This window comes from Lipotes vexillifer, unplaced genomic scaffold (assembly GCF_000442215.2).
Source record: "Lipotes vexillifer unplaced genomic scaffold, Lipotes_vexillifer_v1.1 scaffold1662, whole genome shotgun sequence".
Lineage (NCBI taxonomy): Eukaryota > Metazoa > Chordata > Mammalia > Artiodactyla > Lipotidae > Lipotes > Lipotes vexillifer.
In genome coordinates, this window is record NW_006795342.1 from 152,391 (window position 1) to 161,613 (window position 9,223).

A 9,223-nucleotide genomic window follows, 5' to 3' on the forward strand; every position below is an offset into this window, starting at 1 on the left:
GAAAGGCTTTGCCCGGTCTTCCAGGAGAAAGGTGTGTGCCTTTTGAGATTTCAGTTCTTGAATCACTTTCCCCAGTAGCTCTTCAATATTTACCCTGGGTGCATCGCAATTAGATTTGCAAATTCAGAAAATTGGGGGCATAGGGAGGGCTGCCGTGGGTGGGGGGGGAGGCCCCCGTGTCCGCAAGTATGTGGGTTGCACACACTTTCCTTTGGCTTTTTCCTGTTGACTATTTCTGACTTCATCTTTGGGCTGGGCCTGCTACTTTGTCAAGTGTGCCCTCCTGACAGAGGTCCGGAGACAGGGAAAGGGTGTGGGTGCCCCGGGGGGTCGCAAGCCGCCACGTCCAGACACTTGGTGTCCTCTGACTGGGTGGAAAACCTCATCTGAAGCCAGACTGAATCACACCAGTTTCTAAGACATTCTTCAACCATGTTAGGCAAGAGAGTCCCCCGCTGACAAGCTGGGGTAGAAGGAAACCTGATATAATTTTGGAAAAACCTTCTTCGAGAAAGAAGTTTCTCACAGCTGCTGAGCCTCTCCCCAGCGTTCAGGGTTGAGGGGGGGGGGGCCCAGGCCACAGGGAGGAGATTGATGGGTCTAGGGGTGCCAGGGGAAAGCTGAGGCTTTGCAATGCTGGGGTGCTCGCCATTCCTAACTCCCAGTTGAAGGAGAAGGGGAAGCAATTGTCGGAACCCGATAGAAAGAGAAGTCCCCTCCCCTGTCCCCCGGCTGTTGAATTATTAGCATCATTTCACATTAACAGCCAGACCAGACTCTACTGTATTTGGCTGCTGTGTTGGAAACCCAGATCCAGACTAGGGTTGTGGGAACCCAGAAGCAGGGGAGCCTGGGGTTTCAGAGCCCAGCCAGGCCTCCGAGGTGGGTACAAGCTCAGAGCACAGGGAGACCCGGTGGTCTGAGCCTGGGCTTCACGCTGGGGGACTGGTAGCATTGCCGGGTCCTGAGTAAATCTGTATGCCTGGTCACCTGGCCATCTTCCTGCCTCCCCAGGTCTGTCTGACCTGCTAGGCCTTGGTTTCCTGAATGAGGGTCATGTTCCCCACTGGGAAAGGCCGTGGGGGATGACCTCATTGCAGCAGCTTTTTTGACCTGAAGCCGAAACCACGTCCGAGTTCAGCAAACGGGAAGAGGTAGAAAAATATTCAGTTGGTGAGGTCTGTAGGCACATATTGGATCAGGTCCTAAATCGTGGTAGAAATCTTCCTGGAACGGGACAAACCCTTTTGTAAACAAGAACATTCATCTTTTTTTGACTGACGTGCCTGATGAGGCATGTGCTTCTCAGAAGCCCAATGACATCTATTCCTGTTCAGGATTTAGTGTTTGTATTTGAAAATGTAGCTGCTCTGAGGGGCAGCAATGTGGGAGCCAGCACTCCTGTTCAAGCTTCAGGTCATGGAAACTGGCCTGGTTGAGCCAGGACGTCAGTGGTGCCTGGGAAAGGGCTTGCCTTTCTAGTGCCTCCTGAGCAGACTTTGAATTTACTCAGTCAGTACATACCTGTTAGTCACTTGCTATATGCCACGCACTCTGGATATGTAAAACAATGGACCTTGACTTCGAGGAGCTTTCAGGCTCCTTGGGGCAATCTGACATGCATGGATGAAAAGACAGCTAAGGCTGCCAGCCAGGGCCTGTGCAGTGTTGCGAGAGAGGAGTGTATTGTGGGCACTGGAGTCGGGACAGGGGGAGCAGCGGGGGTCTGTCACCAGGAAGACGGCTTCACTGGGCCCCTGGGATTTGATGTAGCAGGATGGAGATGGCTGGAGAGAAATGCAGAGGGCATCCCAGGGGTGGGAACCGCTGGCCCAAAGCTGTGGAGGGCCAAGTCCTCTGAGAGAAGCCTGGTGGGTGAGGGGGCTTGGGGAGGAGCAGGCAGGCCTGAAGACCGGGCCGTGAGAGTCTGAGTTGTATGCCATGGGCAGTGGGGACTGGGGAGAATTTTGAGATTCCGGAAAATGTGAATAGAGTGAAAACTAAAGCAGAATAGAACAAAACCCAGAATTCTTTGAATCATTTTTTTAACATGCTCTTAAATCTCCACTATGTGCTGGCCACTGTTCCAGGCTCTGAGAATATGGAATGAGCAAACCTGGCCAAGGCCCTGCCCTCCTGGAGCTTACCCTCTAGTGGAGATTGATGGGGAATAAGCACCCCCGGGTATAATGTTTAGGCAGTGGTAATGGTTATGAGGAAGAGTGCAGCAAGCCAAGGGGATGGTTTGGGGCCGTGGTAACAGTGGCACTGTTTCTGGGGAGATTGTTTAGGTGCTGTGCATTTCCTGCTACAGACGCAGTGAGGGCTTCAGAACTCTCAGTGAGGCTGGGAACGCAGGACCCTGTGGTATGACCCTGAGCTGTGAAAACTGATGCATTCCGTTCTCCCCTGCTCTCTGGGCCTGGGCTAGCTGAGCTGTTGGAGGCCCGAGGGACTTCGTCTCCGTCCCCTGGGTCCTACCTTTCCTGGCCCCAAGGCTGTCCCTGTTTGACCTGAGAGACACACCCTGGGCTCCATGTAGGGGGGCCTGGCTACTATGAGCATGGCCTCTCTGGGCCTTAATTTCCCCTCTGTAGCATGAGGACTAGGTGAGTGGTCCCTAGACTTGCCATGGGGCACTCACTTAAACTTTAAAAATCATAGAGAATATCACAGGGTTGCCAGTTGTTTATTTTGACAGGCAAGAAAGAAACTGTCAAATGCCAGCTCTAGCATTGTCATTTCATTCAAAGGGCATGTTAATATCCAACCAAGCAGTGATGACATGATGTCAAAGAAAAGGACAGTTCTTCCCTGGGGAGGAGTGTTGGCTGTCTTTCAGTGACACACACACACACATTACATTGTGCTGCTGTTTTCCATTTCCACACTCTGTCCTGCACTGCTGTGGGGACCACGGGACCAGAGGGCCTGAGAGCCAACCTCCCAGGATGCTTTGCTGTGGGGAGCCAGATCCTCTTTTTGATCCTCAGGTGGCGATGGGCTCCCTTCCTTCTTCTGCTTCTCCCCTCTTGACCCTCCCACTGTCTCTCTCTCAGTAACTCCTCTCCAGCAGTGGGGACTCTCCAAACTGTCCTCGGCTGCTTTCCAGGAGGTGGGAGAGAGGAGGAGCCCGTGACCTCCCTGACCAGATGAACTGGTCTCTCACACATTGAAACTCTCCGTCTTTGGGTAGGATTCAGTTGTTCCCCAGTCACGTTCACATCCTTGTTTTGATTCCATCGGCCTTTTCCCCACTAACTTGAGTCATACAAGTTAACTTGGCTGTGATTTGGAGATTTCTGCCTTTTTTTTTTTTTTTTTTTTTTAAAAATGAAAATGAGGGTCTTGGATTTCCTATGGGTCTTAGTTATCCATATCCAGTCTGTCTTGATTAGAAACAAAGCTGGCCACCACTTTGGTGAAGAGGAGAGAGATGGGGTTTGCTGTCTGGCAAATCTGAATTCCCATCCTGATGAGCTCTTTACTAGCTGTGGGATCTTGGGCAGGTCATTGTCCAAGGTCACGTAAGTGCAGACTCTGGCACTTAGTGGATAATACTGTTTACTGAGCTCTCACCACCTGCTTTGCGTTCATCATCATGGTTGCTCCTCACAGACTCTCTAAGGAAGGTATTTGCAAGCCCGTCGTTTGGTTGAGGACCCTGAGGCTGGATGGGGTGGAGTGACTTGTGCCAGGTTGCATAGCGGGGGTACAAGGGGAAGCCAGGAGGCGGACTCCGGGGACAACACCTGTGCCTCCCACCATTCTTGCCCCGTCTCTCAGTCATGTGTGGGCCTACCCAGTCTCTTAAATGAACAAGCCTGTGTTTCCTTGAAGAGGCCCCCAACCCTTCTGTGACCCTAGGCTTCTTATTGAAGGAAGGGAATCAGCCTACATAAGTTCTCAGGTCCCTCACAGCTCTGACCTCTACAGATCTATGACTCTGAGATGCATTTCATTGAAAAACAAACAAAACAACAACAACAGCACATTTTTTGAAGGGGTTTGAGTGTTCTCCTTGAAACAAGAACTCACACTGGATTGCTTTCCCATACAGTGCCAGATTCTTCCTACAAGGAAAAGGGATTTGTATTGAGCGTATGGGCCTGAGTGGGGTTTATACCTTCAGAGAGCCTTAGAGTGCCTCAGTTGCTCATCTTTAAAATGGGCATGACAGTGCCTCACTTGCAACCTTGTTAACAGGATTAACCAGGAGAATACAAGGCATTCAGAAAGTTACATCCATTATCACTCCTTCTGAATTTACGGTCCTGCCTCAGACTTGCCTGCTGTGGTTACAAGTGCTTCCTCAACTGGAAAACAAATGTGATTTTTGTCTTCTGACTGGGGCCCCTGTGATGGTTTTCTTGCGTCTGTGGTTCTTGAGCCATTCTCCCAGGGCAGGCTGCCCTGCAGAATGGCAGCTCAACCGCCATGTCTTTGCAGGTGAGCAGGCCTGCTTGGAACCGGCCCGGTCACTCTGGCTGAGGGATCAGAGCTGAGGTCTCGGCTGATCCAGTTCCAAGTCTCTGAGGTCCAGATAGTGAATTCTGGACTGTCACTTATACGTTCCCATTTTATTAAGCTAATGGATTGAGAAGGAGATGTTTATTTTGCAGACGTGGTGTATTGGCTGAGATGGATGCATCAGTCCTGAAGTTTGAACTGATGGGTTGACTTACTAATTTTAAGCAGCAAATGTGCCCATTTGAGAACATGTCTCACCACGGGTATATGGTGTCTAATGGGTCAGTTTATTCCCAAATTGGCACCCCTTCCCCTAGGCCATTTCTCCAACTCCCTCTCCATACAGGGTTGATTATAACCTGATGTCTGTACTACAAAATTTTGTCATTTAGAAGCCGTAGGGTATAAGATGATTGTTGCAGTGCTAGTAATAAACAGCATTTATAAGATTCCATCTCTTCTTAGTACGTTTTGCCTATCCTGAGGCAGCAAGGAACAGAAAAAAAGACATGGCCTTCGGTCTTAGAAGAGACTGGATTTAAATTTCAGCTCTGCCGCTTACAAGATGAGTGATCTTGGAAATTACCCAACTTCTCTGAGCCTCGTAACATTCCTACCTTGCAGGCTTGTTCTGAGGATTAAATAAGATGGTGTAAAACTGCCAAGGAGAGAACATGGCTTGTAGAGACAAGGAGTCAAGGATTTCCTGAGAGCCAGCTGCCTCCCCTTGGTCCCCAGGGCACTGGGGAGCAGCTTAGAATGGCCCTGAGAAGGGCCAGAAAGGATCCCCATCCTCTCTCAGTATCTTACACCGCTGGGATGGGGCAAGTGCAGGACTCACAGTCCAGATGTCAAGGTCAGGCGGTGTCAGAGCTAGACAGAACCTTGGGGAGCGTTCACACAGCCCCTTTGAGTTTGAAGCAAGGAAACCTGAGGCACAAGATGGTCATCGACTTGTTAAAGGGCACCTGGCCTTTTTCTGCTGTCACCTTTTTCCCTCCGCAGTGACCTGTGTCTTCACACACAGCACGGGGGACTCCTAGAAGTGAGAATCTGGACACTGCCCCTGGAAAGCCGTAGCTAAAAATGCGCGTGATGATGAGGTGTGTTACCAGGCAACGCGATGGTTTTCTGACATCCCAGAGCAGTTGGCTTTGTCCAAGCTTCTTTTTCAGCTCCTGCAGCCTGAATCTGTAGTCACCCTGCCCCTTCCCTGGATGCGTAGCCTGTAGTTAGCAGATGCAGTAGCTGCTGGATGGGTTCCTCTGGCACAAACGTGGTGCCCCATGTGCACGTGGGGTCCCGGGGGCTGGATGAGGAAGCCTCAAGGTGCAGGGGAGGCTCCGTCCTGACAGGGAGAGGTCGGATCACCGGAACTTCCCAAGGGCAGAAACCGATTCCACCACCCTCTGACGGCAGTTCCCGTTGGGGGCCCGAGTCTTCTGGTGGCTCGTTTCCCCGTCCCTGAGCTCCAGAGTACCTGTCTCCTCCCTTCTCTCCCTTTGCAGAACGCTCACTGTGAAAATCCCAGCTGGTGGTGCCCACATGCTGCTTTATTTGCTTGAGCTGCTTGAGGTAATCGGCCTAATCCCTCATACGCGGGATTATCGGTACCTGGGAGAATCCCAGGGCTGGGCCACCCGTCCAGGATATGAAAGAAGCCGTTGGGGGCAGGGGAGGACGTTTTCCTCTTGGCTGATTTGGAAGGAGTCGGGGCGGCTGGGGGACCGTTTCCCAGCCTTTAGGCCTGGTGAAGACCTGAGGCTGAGGGACAGGATGGTGGCCTGCACGGAGGTCCTGGAAGCCCCATGGGTTTATAGGTGTTGATGCTCAGGCGTTTCTAGGTCTTAGGGCACAGGATGCCATCATCATTGCCGTGAAATAGAGCCTCTTCTAAAAGCTCAAACAGGCCTGTGGGTTTTTACTCAGTGGATTTCAAACGTTTTTTCCTCAGAAGACCCCTTTACTCAGGTGCAGTCTAGCACAGAACCTTAATAGGTGAAAACTGCTCAACGTAGTGGTGCTTTGATTTTCATGGGGGCCAGGGGCCTTGCCGCCTCTGCCATCCCTTGCTAACCCGCTAAGGCACCTGACAGAACACAGCGCTGGCCTCTAAGGGACAGAAAACTATGGGTTTAACCCACTGTTTCCCCTCATTTCCCAGATGGGGACTCTGCTCACTCAGAGAGGTTAAGCGACTGGCCAGGGCCACAAAGCATGTGCCTGGCAAAGCCGCGGCTAGAATGCAGGCCTCCTAACTCGCAGCCCAGAGCTCTTGGCTCTGCTGCTATCCCTCTAATAGGAGACGAGGACTTACGGACTCCTGCTTTGTGGTCAGCTGAGGGCGGCTGCGTGCCAGGCTGCTGGGTCGGTTTTGCTGGGTGAGAGGGGGCAGGGAGAGGCGGAGAGCTGCTGCTGGGATTGGGGTGAGGATGGGGGTCTCAGGCAGACTGAAGCAGGATCCGTCAATGCAGGCTCAGGAGAAACAGCTTTTTGATGTCGACCAGGGAGATTTGAGGACCAAGTGGGACTGTGAGACACAAGGGGAAGACAGGTAGAGGTTTCCGGGTCCTTCCTTTCCCCACAGCCCTCTGGAAGTTGAGCACCCAGGAAATGCCCCAGAGCACCAAGGCCCTGGGCAGAGAGAGGTGCAGGCCTGGGGCTTCCAAGGACGGGAGATGCTCTGGTTGCCATGAGTGCCCCACCCCTCGGGTGCCCCGGGCCCTGCAGTCTTGGGCCAGGATTCCCTGTTAAGGATGCAGATGGCATGAGGGAAGCCGGGAAGCCATCTCATCCTTCAGCAGCATCTGTGCAGAGAACCTCAGTGCTGAGCAAGAGACCACGTTCATTTCCCATCTGCTGCTCTGCTCCACAAAGGGTGATTTTTGGTTCCAAGCCGGTTCTTGGTAGAGAAAAAGAACCGTGTTCCTCTGTCCTTGTTTTAACCACCCTCTTAAGGCACAGGGACCTTGAAGAAGGGTCTCTGCAGTCCACGCAGCACCCAGAGGTGGGCTGAATCAAGTGTTCCTGATGGTAATAAGCCTCTCCTGGGCACTTTGTGACAGCCCGGAATCCTTCTGCGCGCGTTATCCCTGGGAGGAAGTCAGCTCAGGTGTTTGTCTCTTTGTGGTGTCAGACAGCGGGGGTTTAAATTCCGACTGTGCCTTCCTGGGCCAGCTGCTTAACCCCTCATCTGCAAATGAGTGCATTCAGACCCACCTCGTAGAGTTACTGTGATGATGCTCGGAAACGGTGGCTGGTTATCGTTCCCATCATTACTTATTAGTAATGTTACCTATTCTAGTTATCGTGCTTGCCAGCAGTTGACTTCCCATCTGCTACAGCTCTCCCTCCCTCCCTCCCTCCCTCCTCCTCCTCTCCTTCCCTCCTTGCCCCTTCCCCCCTTCTTTCCTACCTTTCACCAAGATGTATCAGGTGCTTACTTAGTATGAGCTCATAACGTTTCACTGTTGAGGATACAGCGGTGAACAAAAGAGACGAAAATGCTTGCCCTCGTGGAGCTTACAGACAGTCAGTGATGATTAAAGTCTTCAGGCTGCCAGATGGTGGGATAAATGCTCTGGAGAAGCGTGGAGCATAGATGAGGAGTGATGGGATGGAGGGCTGGGGGTGTCATGTTCAAGGGGGGTGGGCAGGGAAGTGCTCACCCATACGGTGAGGCTTTGAAAAAGAGTGTGAGGTGAGGGGGCAGCCGTGGCTGTCTGGGGCAGGGGGAGCAGCCAGGGCAGTCAGCCCCAGCTTGGAGAGGGCCTGGAACATGCTGGCAGCGCAAGGAGGCCAGTGCAGCTGGAGCGAGCAAGGGAGTGAGTGGGAGGCTTGTAGGATGACGACAGGAGCGGGCAGATGGGGGTGTTGCACTGTGTGAAGTCTACGGCTTGTGCTTCGACTGGGATGAGAAACCCCAGGAGGGGGTCGGCATGGCAGCGACATGATCTGACTTATATTTTGAAGCGTGGTTCTCCTTCCAGGCAATCACTGCTTAAACAGCTTCCCTTTCTAACTGACAGGTAACTAAACCCGAGGCAGCCTTGGAGCTTTGCAGGGAGTGGGTGGCCTCAGCAGGGATGATCAAGGTGACTCTGGAATCCTCCTCCATCCCTACAGGTGTGGTGCCCAGGATGGCCTTGGCACCTGGGGGTGAGTGAGCCCAGCTGGGCAGGAGTGGCAGAGGCTCATAGGGAGGGTGTGGCCAGCACAGTAGGCCACCTGGGAGGACTTGGCAATGCCAACATTCTGTTCGTGCCCAGGGAGATAACCAGGCCCTGCCCAGCAAGGTGCAGGCAGGTGGGGATCTGAGAGTTGAGCCATGATGCCATCTTTGCCCACCCTTCATAAAGAAGTTGGTACTTTCAGAAAGTGCTGTGCTCCACCTTACCCCAGATTATATGGTGGGATGTATCCCTATTTACAGAAGAGGCTTTGAGAAATGAAATGACTTGACCAAGGCCATCCAGAGAAGCTGGACTTGGGTATCTTTTGATCCTCAGAGCTCTTCCTACCACACCACAGACTTGAGGCTCCCAGTATACTGGGTCCAGTGAGGGAAGGGTGAGAGACAGCGAGACAGCCTGGATCTGAGGACCAGAAGTTGGTGGGGTCCTGGGGTTAGCACAGGCCTGCTCTCCCACGCTGGGCCAGGGCAGCTCCCACTGCTCGGACAAGCTGGGACGTTTGAAGATGAGACGTGTTGCCCTGTGGGGCTCCCACACACAACCCCCCCCCCCCCCCCCCC